General features: G+C 42.2%; 1 pseudogene; it reads right to left on the bottom strand.

Annotated features, from left to right (window-relative positions):
* Positions 1-571: 571 nt before the first annotated feature.
* On the bottom strand, positions 572-1,444 carry LOC102502285 (40S ribosomal protein SA pseudogene; annotated as a pseudogene).
* Between the last annotated feature and the right edge of the window lie 8,245 nt (positions 1,445-9,689).

The following is a 9,689-nucleotide window of genomic DNA, read 5'->3' as shown; positions in this document are numbered from 1 at the left end:
ACAGAAACAGAAAGAGTGAGAAAGAGAGAAACAGACAGAGAGACAACACTCCCCAAAAGATCTTGATGCTGCAATTAACCCTCAACCGTTCAGTCAGCTCAGGATCATGAGCACATGTGTGCCCAGAATTCTCAAAGATGTCTGTGGACTTGAACTGGAAACCTTCATATAAAATAGTGTTTTGCTGTACCACTCTCTGGCCTCTTGTTGTAGGTCTTTTTGATTATAGGTATTCTGAGAGTATGAAGTGGTATCTCTCTGAGAGTAAAAGTGGTAGCTTACATTTCCTTAATGAATGATGATGTTGAGCATATTTTCATGTATTTTTGTGCCTTCTGTAAAGACATGTCTGTTCTGATACTTTGCTCATTTAAAATGGAGTTGTCTTATTATTTTTAATTGAGTTCTTTACATATTCTGGATATAAATCCTTTATCAGATACATTACTTGCAAAGATTTTTCTCCCATTCTGTGCGTCATCTTCTCAATTTCTTTTTTTTTTATAAGCTGTTGTTTATTTTCCTTATCAACCTTATTTCCACTTTGTATAAGAGTCTGTGAAGAGCAGACTTAAGACCACTGAGTGGTTGTTCCCATCCATTCAGTGGCCTGAGCAGTGAGGGCTGCAGACCAGTCTTCAGTGGCAGGCTGAGCACTCCAGTTTTCAGTAGGGAACTGCTGGATGGGCACAGAGGGCACTTGCATGCTTTCAGACCAGTCTGCGACCTCAGGCTGAGTAGCAATAAACTTGGGAGCTGGAGCAGTCCATTCACCCTGAAATTCTTCCTTGGTCGCAGACTGCTCCTCCTTTTCAATCTCTTCAGGATCTCTGTAGAAGTAGAGATCAGGCATGACCTCCCACGGGTGTTCACAGAAGATGGTACCACACATGCGAAGCACTTCCCTGGTCAGCATCCACCACATCAGACCTACCGAATAAGCTCCCTTACTGTTACATGGGATGGCAATGTCCACATAGCGCAGAGGAGAATCTGTGTTGCACAGGGCAATAGTAGGTAGGTTAACACAAGACGCCTCTGTGAAAGGCTGGTGGTTGGCTCTGGGATCAGTGACCACCAGAAGACGCAGCTCCCAGAAGGCTGCCTGGATCTGGTTAGTGAAGGTTCCAGGAGTGAAGCGACCAGCAATAGGAGTGGCTCCAGTGGCAGCAGCAAACTCCAGCACAGTCCTCTGTCAAATATTCCTGGAAGATATGACACTGACGTTGGCAGAGTTTTCAATGGCAACAAGGGCACGGGCTGCAAGCTAAAGCTTCTCTCAGGTTCTCTTCAGATTTATGATGTAGATGCCATCACTTTTCCTTTCGTAGATGTACTGCTCCATTTGGAAGTCAAGGTTGGTGCCACCTAAGTGGGTTCCTGCAGCAAGGAATTTGAGGACATCCTTCTCCTTCATCTGCAGGACAACGAGGGTGCTGGACATCGTGAACGTTTCCCTTTAAGTTCCGATGGGAACTCAGAACAATGCCATACGGACCCTTGGGTGTGTAGCATGGAAAGCCATCTTCTCACTTTCTTAATAGTGAATTTTGAGGTACAAAATTTTTAAATAATATATTTAAAAATATTTTTTGAGAGTGATTTTTGCTATAGGGTACTTATGCTTGCCAGAGAGAGAGACAGAAAATGAGAAATCATCCCCCCACCCTCGGTGGGTGTTGGCCACACTGCAATCTCTTCTCCATTTTCCTCTCAGGATTTTGGGCACATATGCACACACACCCAGTGTGAGTTAAAAACCACTGGGTCTGGGGTGACTCTGTGTGAGTCCAGCAACATAACCATTATACCATCTTCTAGTCCCCCTTAAATTATTTTATTTCTCTTTTTTAGTTTTTTCTATAGGTCTTGTGTGCTTGGGGAGAGAGAGAAAGTGAGAAAGCCCCTCCCACCCCCGGAAGGAATGGGAGGGATGGCTATGCTGCAATCTTTTCTCTTCCATTCTCTTGGGATTTTGGGCACACACTCACCCACATCCACCATAGTTTTTAAGCTGCTGGGTCTAGGACTTAAACCATGCAGTCAGCCATGTGGGATCCAGCTGCCATAACCATTATGCCATTTGCCAGCACCCTCAAAGTTATAATTTTGATGAATGCAATTTATAAAGGATTTTTTTTTGTATTTTAAGTTTATTTATTTATTTCTTCTGAGATTGAGCGAGAGATTTCCTCAACAGAGTCTTCATGCTTTGATCTACCGCCCAGTCTCAGCTGGCCCAGATCACAGATACACACATGCGTAGCTGTGCACTCAGGGAGGTCCCAGAATGTTTTTCCATGTGGGTCAGTTGCCACTACCTAGCCCTAAGTATTTCTTTTATCACTGAGTTTTGGGTGTTGTATCTAATACATCATTATATATGTGTGAGTGTGTGTATGTTTATATATACACATGTTTAATTTGTCAGAGGGTGTATGATGGAAAGGGGAGGATGAGAAAACACCCCCCTTGCCCCCAAGGAAAATAGTTATGCCACAATCCCTTTCTCTCTATTTCTACCTTCTTTTGGGATTTTGGGCACACATGCCCTATTGGGAATAGTGTTTATTTTTTTCAGGTCTGGGACTCAACCTGCAAAGTTGATTATGTTGAATCCAATCACCTTAACCACCATACCACCTGCTGGCATGCATGATGTATTTAAAAAAAATTCTTTCCAAGTAATTTAATATAAAGCCAGGATTGAGAAGCCCTACCACGTACCACTGTGTCTATAGATTTCCTAACTCTCATTACTCTTTGTTCATTGTCACAAAGGCAACAAAACCAGGTATCTAACACTCTATGAAAATATGTTGTTAATTTATTAGTGTCCTTGTTTATTTTCTGACTTCTTCAAAAGAAAGTCAGTTCTATGAAGACAACCACTTCGTGTGGCTTCCTATTGTGTTTTCAGCAGAGTGTAGCATGAAGACCATCAGCTGAATGAAAGAATAAATAGGTGTATTGGACTACTCTTTTTTTTTTTATTTGACTGCCCTTTCCCTTGCTACCCTCTCATACTATCCCACCCAACAGGTTCTATGCCCTTTCTTCTCTATTTCTGTTTTTGTTCTATTACCTTCCTCTTTATCCAAGCCAGAGGTCTGGTGCAGGGTAGGGTGGGGGAAGTCCTCCCTCAGCCTTCACTTGTAATTGGTAACCATGTCCTATTGATTCTTCCTAGAGAGAGCTGTTATTCACATACATCGTACTGCACGGCGATCATTCCTTTACTTTCCCATCTTTCCCACCTGACTGGAGTTTCTTGCCAACAGAGACAGGTTTTCCTGACCTTCTATCCCCAGCACATCATTCAGCACTGGGCACAAGCAGGTGCTTAGCATGGCTGCCAAATGGAGTCAAATGCTGGAGATTTGGAATTGGAATTTGCTCGCTGCACTCTGTAATCAAGTGCCCTTTTTGTGGCTGCCCCAGGACTGTCTTTTCACTCTAATAGAGCTGAGTGACTAAAGCCCTGATGAGATGTCTGTGGCTGTGAAGAGGTGGAGAACTGTGTGTGGGCCAGAATTTTGATGTAAAGGAAGACCCTCCAGCGACTAAGAGAGCTGAGCATCTCTATAAAGAACATATCAAATACTCATCCAGAACATCTGGTGAACTTCTTTGAAGTGACAGTGAGATGTAAAAATTAGCACATGAATGAAGAATGTTTCAATGATAAATGATCAAAATTAACCTCACCATAAGGCTCGGCCTTCCCGTGACAAAGAAAGCACACTGTGGATGGGTAAACTAGAAGGGCCTGCCAGGGAAAAAAGCTGTTTGCTTTGGAAACTGCAGTATTTCAACATGTTAAGTCCCAAGTGGACTCTAGCAAAGATGCGAACAGCTGGCTCAAAATCAAAGGTCCACTTCTCTGTTTTTTTTTAACGTGTCTCCTTGAGGAAAGTCCAGGCTGATCCTCTTTTGGGCCAAGGAGATGGAGAGAGGGAAGCTCTCTGAGTTAGGCTTTTCTCTGGTCATTTTTAAAATACTGAGAGAGAGAGTTGGAATCATTTTGATTAGAATAAAGAAAATGCACCAAGAAAACATGCTGTCTACTTATGGTTAATTTCTTTTCCTTTTTTTTTTTTTTTGGAGAGGTTTTTGCTATAGGGTGCATGTGCTTACCAGAAAGACAGAGAGAGACAGAAAGACAGAGAGAGACAGAGAGATAGAAAGCGAGAAATCACCCTCCAGGGTGATGGCCACGCCACAATCCCTTCTCCTCCATTCTCCTTTCAGGATCTTGGGCTTGTTCGCACACATGCCTGGCATGAGTTTAAGTCATTGGGTCTGGGACTCGAACTGTACTTGACTACATGGGAGTCCAGAGACGTAGCCACTACACCAACTGCTGGTGCTATCTGCTGGTCCCATATGCTTAATTTCTATAATGTGCTGTATACTTGACACATCTGTCCTGCCATGACTACCTCCTTCATGGTAGATGTCATAACTGATAACCAGGGAAGGGGTGCAGGGATGGAGCATTTGAGGTCGTAGGGAGTGTTTTTCTGCCAGTGCCACCAGTACTCTGCTGGGGTCTTACATGCGTGGGACAGACATAAGTGCTGGGAGTGAATGGCCCTGGGAGGATGGGTGGAATCTGGAAGATAAATACTCCAGCTTCATCACCTCTGGGAGATAGAGAAGATGACTCTGAGGTACTTTCTACATAGTCTCCCAGAATTTTCCAGGAGGTTGAGCCCTAGTGGCCCACAGGGGTCACCTGCATGATCCTTAGCTCTGTCTGCTCTCCCTTCTCTGTCTTACTTCTATGCTCCCCTACACTCAGCTGTTGAGATGACCTCCCAGGTGATTCTCACCCTCAATATTCTCTTTCAGGACTTGCAGCTGGGGGAATCCGGCCCAAGACAGAAGTCAGGAAATGTGCACTGGTGATGGGCTAATGTTACCATTGCCTTTGGTGAGCCAGCACCCTTTTTAGTGTGCCTGCCGCAGAAAATCAAGATCTCTGAGAGGCACTAGTGTCTGAGAGAATGAAGGTTGTGCCATAAAGCAGTGCAAACATTTAATGAGCTTGCTTTTGACACTGTCATTTGTCTTAGCAGGTTTCTTGCATGATCAAGGCCAAAAGTCTTATGCAGATTAGCTTCAAGGGTGACTTCCATTGGCAGAAACTGTGGCTGCAACTGTTGAAACTTAGAGACATTTCTTATGAAAATGTTGGCATAGCTCATAGCTGAGCCTCTGTTTTACAGCCCTGCCATGTCTGTCTCTGGGAGGGTGCAGATTTTTCTTGTTGGAACAGGATATGTGGGGTAGAGGGGGCAGACAAAACAGAGAGAGAAAGCTTTTTGGTTGTACTCATTACCCTTTGGGACATTTAAATTTCAGATTTGTGTTGACTTCCCCAAATAAGAAAACAAATTACTTCTTCCTGAGTATAGGCTATCTTTTTTTTTTTTTTTTTTTTTTTTTAAAGAGAAGCTGGATTTTGATTGTTATATAAAATCTATTTTTATTTATTATTTTCTTTATTTTATTTCTTTATTTTTTTTTAGGTTTTTGCCACAGGGTGCATGTGCTCACTGAGGAGAGACAGAAAAAGAGAGAGGGAAAACGAGAAATCACCACCTGGGGGATGGCCACATTGCAATCCCTTCTCTTCAATTTTCCTTTAAGGGTTTTGGGCACACATGCACATGCACTCAGCATGATTGCAAGCTGCTGGGTCAGGAATTCAAACCACAATTGTCTGGGTAGGAGTCCAGCACCTTAACCACAATGCTACCTGCTGGCCTCTGTGAAATCTATATTTAAATGCTGACTCCTTTTCTCCTTTCCTCTCTTCTTTCTTTCCTTGCTTTTTTTCTGTTTGCCTTCCTTCCTTTCTTCCATAACTGTGGAGGTCAAGACAGACTTTAACAAACAAAACAAATTTGTAGGTTGAGTCAACACTTGAGTCACTAGTTTGTGACCTCTGACCAGCACAGATATATGGGAATATTTTGGAACACTGTATGTGAAAAAGAAAAAACCAGATTTTTGTGCATTGAAGAGATAAAGTCCATGAATTCAAAGAAGGTTGCTGAGTATCTACTTCACATCATTATGCTGGGCTCTGAGGATTTAGGGGTGAATGAAACACAGGCCCTGTGCGCCTGAGGCTGCTTACTTAGTGGAAGGTATATCTTAGTCTGAGAGTCTTTAAGTAACAGAGCTCCAGTTTAATTTTGGTCTAAGCAAAAAAAGGGAATTTATTGGAAAGAATCCATGAACTTGTGGCTTTCATGGACTCCATGAGCAGCAAGGTCTCATGAGAATGTGGAGTCAGGACCTTGAAAATCAGAACAATTCACTCTTACTTATTACCTAGAAAATAAATGATTTTTGCCAGCATGAATAGAGGGCATGTTAATCAAGTTAACAATATTACCATATACATTATCATCAACAGAGAACTTTTCATTTTTGTGTCTGTTAAATGCTTCTCTTTTGTTTTTCCCTGATACCCTCCCTTCCATCCCATTACCACCCCCACCCCCATACCATCTCTGATATCTGCAGTTGCCCTCTCTGCTATTATACCTTCCAGTCTTCCAGTTTCTGCCGTAGAGTACAGGCATTTGGTATGTATTAACAGGGGACATATGGTGCCTATCTTTTTTTTTTTTTTGAGAGGTTTTTGCTATAGGGTGTGTGCACTCGCCAGAAAGACAGACAGAGTCAGAGAGACAGAAAGCGAGAAATCACCCCCCAGAGGGGATGGCCATGCCACAGTCCCTTCTCCTCCATTCTCCTCTTGAGATCTTGGGCATATATGCACATGTGCCTGGTGTGAGTTTTAAGCTGCTGGGTCTGGGACTTGAACTGCGGTCAACTATGTGGGAGTCTAGTGATGTAACCATTATGGTGTAAGTCCCCAGTGCCTATCTTTCATAGTCTGGCTTGTAGAACAACTCTCTCTTAAGCCCTTATAGTTTTCTGTCTCCTTTCTCTCTCTGTCTCTATCCCAAACTAGCTTTCTCTGTTGTGGATGGCACATGGATGAACATGATCTCTTCATAATTCCTGATGCATCTCCTCTCTATTCATGCCATAGACCATGTTGACCGGAGCTCAGCACTTCTTCAAATTCCGACAGACTATTGGATTGGTCCAACTTGGGTTGGTGCCTGCTCCTGGTTCAGTCAGCTTTTGGGACTGGTGGGGAAGAATCATACCATTCATACATGCTTCTAGGGACCCAGGTCTGTGGGTAAAAGGAGGTGGATTTTCATAGAAAGGAGACACTGACCTGAAAGGCGTCTCCTGCAAGAGGACAAATACTTCATTCAACCAAGCATTTTGAGTGCCTAGGAAATACTTTGCATGGCATTGATCTAGACCTTGTTAGAAAAAGTAGTTAATAAGATAAATATATATTAACCATCCTTCAGAGATATTTCATATTCTTGAGAAGACAGAATAACAAGAAATGAATTAAGCACTTTGATGTAGTGGTGAGTGTCCTGGAGAAAATTGTAAATGGTTATTAGAGATTGGGAGAAGTCTGTAGCTAAAGATGCAGGAGGGTCAGGGAAGGCCTCTCTCTGGAGCTGGCATTTGATCCGAGACCTGACAGGTGAGATGGAACTAGAGTAACCTGGTGAAATTTATGTTTTAGACAGATGACTCTGGCAGTACAATAAAAAGGATTTTTCTCTCCACAGAATCTCAGGAAACAAAGCTCACTAAATCAACTTGCTGACAAGAAAAGGATTTTACAGGGTCATATCTCAAGGTGACCTTGTCATCTTCAATCTGCCTGGACTTATTTACAATTTTGACCAATTAGAGTCAACTCATATATGTTATTTTAGAGTTTATAATGTACTTTTACCTTGACTAATATATTTACTTTCAAAGTACTTCTTTTAGGTGAATAGGCAACTATCCAGGGAACCAATGATTTTATTTTACAGAAAAAGACAGTGAAAGAGACCATGTCCTTTACCCCAACTCGTAGACTCAGAACTAAGACCTCTCCGCTGGACCATTTTATTAGGTGCAGTAGGTCATATTACTAAGTAGGGATGGGCCCACATAAATCTAGAATCATGGTTTCCCCTGTGACTCTGTCTTCAGTAGAATGAGATAGGAATGTGATCCTGGCTTCTTTCCTTTCATCTCAGAGTTTAGTAACGGTATTCAAAAGTCTTTACTCTCCTCTTACCTAAAAATTCTATGTTTGTTCAAACCTTAAAAATTTTTTCTTTTGTTTTAAAGATTTTTTTTTTCTTTCCAGGATAAGACTCTGGAAATTCACTCAATTACTGCCATGTTTTATATGCCTAAAAGCCTAAGGGATGGCTCTATACTTGTTTCCTGCACATCTTGGTTGTGTACAAAATGTCACAAATATATTTTCTTTTGAATTAGAGCTAGATCGTAAAATCACCCAGAGAGTTTATTGAGAATGCAGACACTTAGGCGCCTTTACAGACCCAGTTAATAGGGAAGAGGGAGGCTGGAATGTGATTTCTGGGTAGGGCTCCATTCATGTTGTGGGCTGCAGGTTGGTATGTTTCAAAAATTTCCACTAGATGGCAATAAAGTACCATCTCATTTCTGAAAGGTGCCTTGCTTTAATAAAATCTACATTATAAACAATTTTCCAAGAAATTGGAGGCAAAATACGTCCGGGTGTGTGTGTCTGTGTGTTTGTAGGTGTGTGTGCAAATTTGTTTTCAGTTTCCACGAAGGTACTTACTAGTTAGTGGTGTCTTAGGACAAAGTCCTGGTAAAAAGCATGAGAAAAGTGCATTTGTGCCCCAAATCTGCATTTCCAAGAGTGTACTTTGAAGGATACAAATTTCACAGGAAGGTCATAGATATGTGAACAAAGGACGTATGGTAAAATATATTTAGCTCTGGGGACCAGCTGTTGGCGTAATGGCTAGGTTACTGGACTCCCAGGTAGTCGACCGCGGTTTGAATCCTAGATCCAGTGGCTTAAACTCACGTGTGTGCTCAGGATCCTGAGAGGAGAATAGAGGAGAAAGGATTGTAGCGTGGCCATTCCCCTTGGGGGGAGGGGGTGATTTCTTGCTTTCTGTCTCTCAGTCTCTCTCTGTCTTTCTGGTGAGCGCACGCACCCTATAGCAAAAACCTCTCAAAAAAAAAAAAAAAAACCAACAAAAAAAACAACAACAAAAAACCCCAAAACAATCCAAATATATTCAACTCTGAAAAGTCTTGCAACAAAGACGTCTATTGAATTTGTTAAACTCAGCTTTGTCAATGTGCCTCATGAATCTGTTAGAAGGGTGGCAACCACAGTATTTCTAAGCTTATCTGACCATAATGTGTTCCTCATAGGGTGCTGGCATTGCCCAGAATTATCACTGGGAAATGCCCCATGAGAATTTGGTCCCTACTGTACAGCTGTGAGGAAGCCACTGTGGAATAAAGTTGATAGACATCGTCCTTACAGACAGAACTAGTGTACAACAGTGTTACTTGCTATCCAAATCTCTTCAGTTCTTAAGTTTAGATGGTGAGAAATTTGGATTAGGAATTCAGACAGTAAAAGCTAGCAACTTCTCTGCACTGTTTGGATCCTGAATTTTCAGAGTGAGAGGTGAGAGTTCATGTAGGGAGGGATTTATCTGGCACTCGTAGTCTGAAGAATGAGGAATCCCTGTGTTCAGAAGGGAAAGGGGGAAAATGTAGGG

This window comes from Tupaia chinensis, unplaced genomic scaffold (genome assembly GCF_000334495.1).
Source record: "Tupaia chinensis unplaced genomic scaffold, TupChi_1.0 Scaffold148557_1, whole genome shotgun sequence".
NCBI lineage: Eukaryota > Metazoa > Chordata > Mammalia > Scandentia > Tupaiidae > Tupaia > Tupaia belangeri.
Note: the sequence above shows the minus strand (reverse complement) of the source record. Positions and strands in the feature narration are given on the sequence as shown.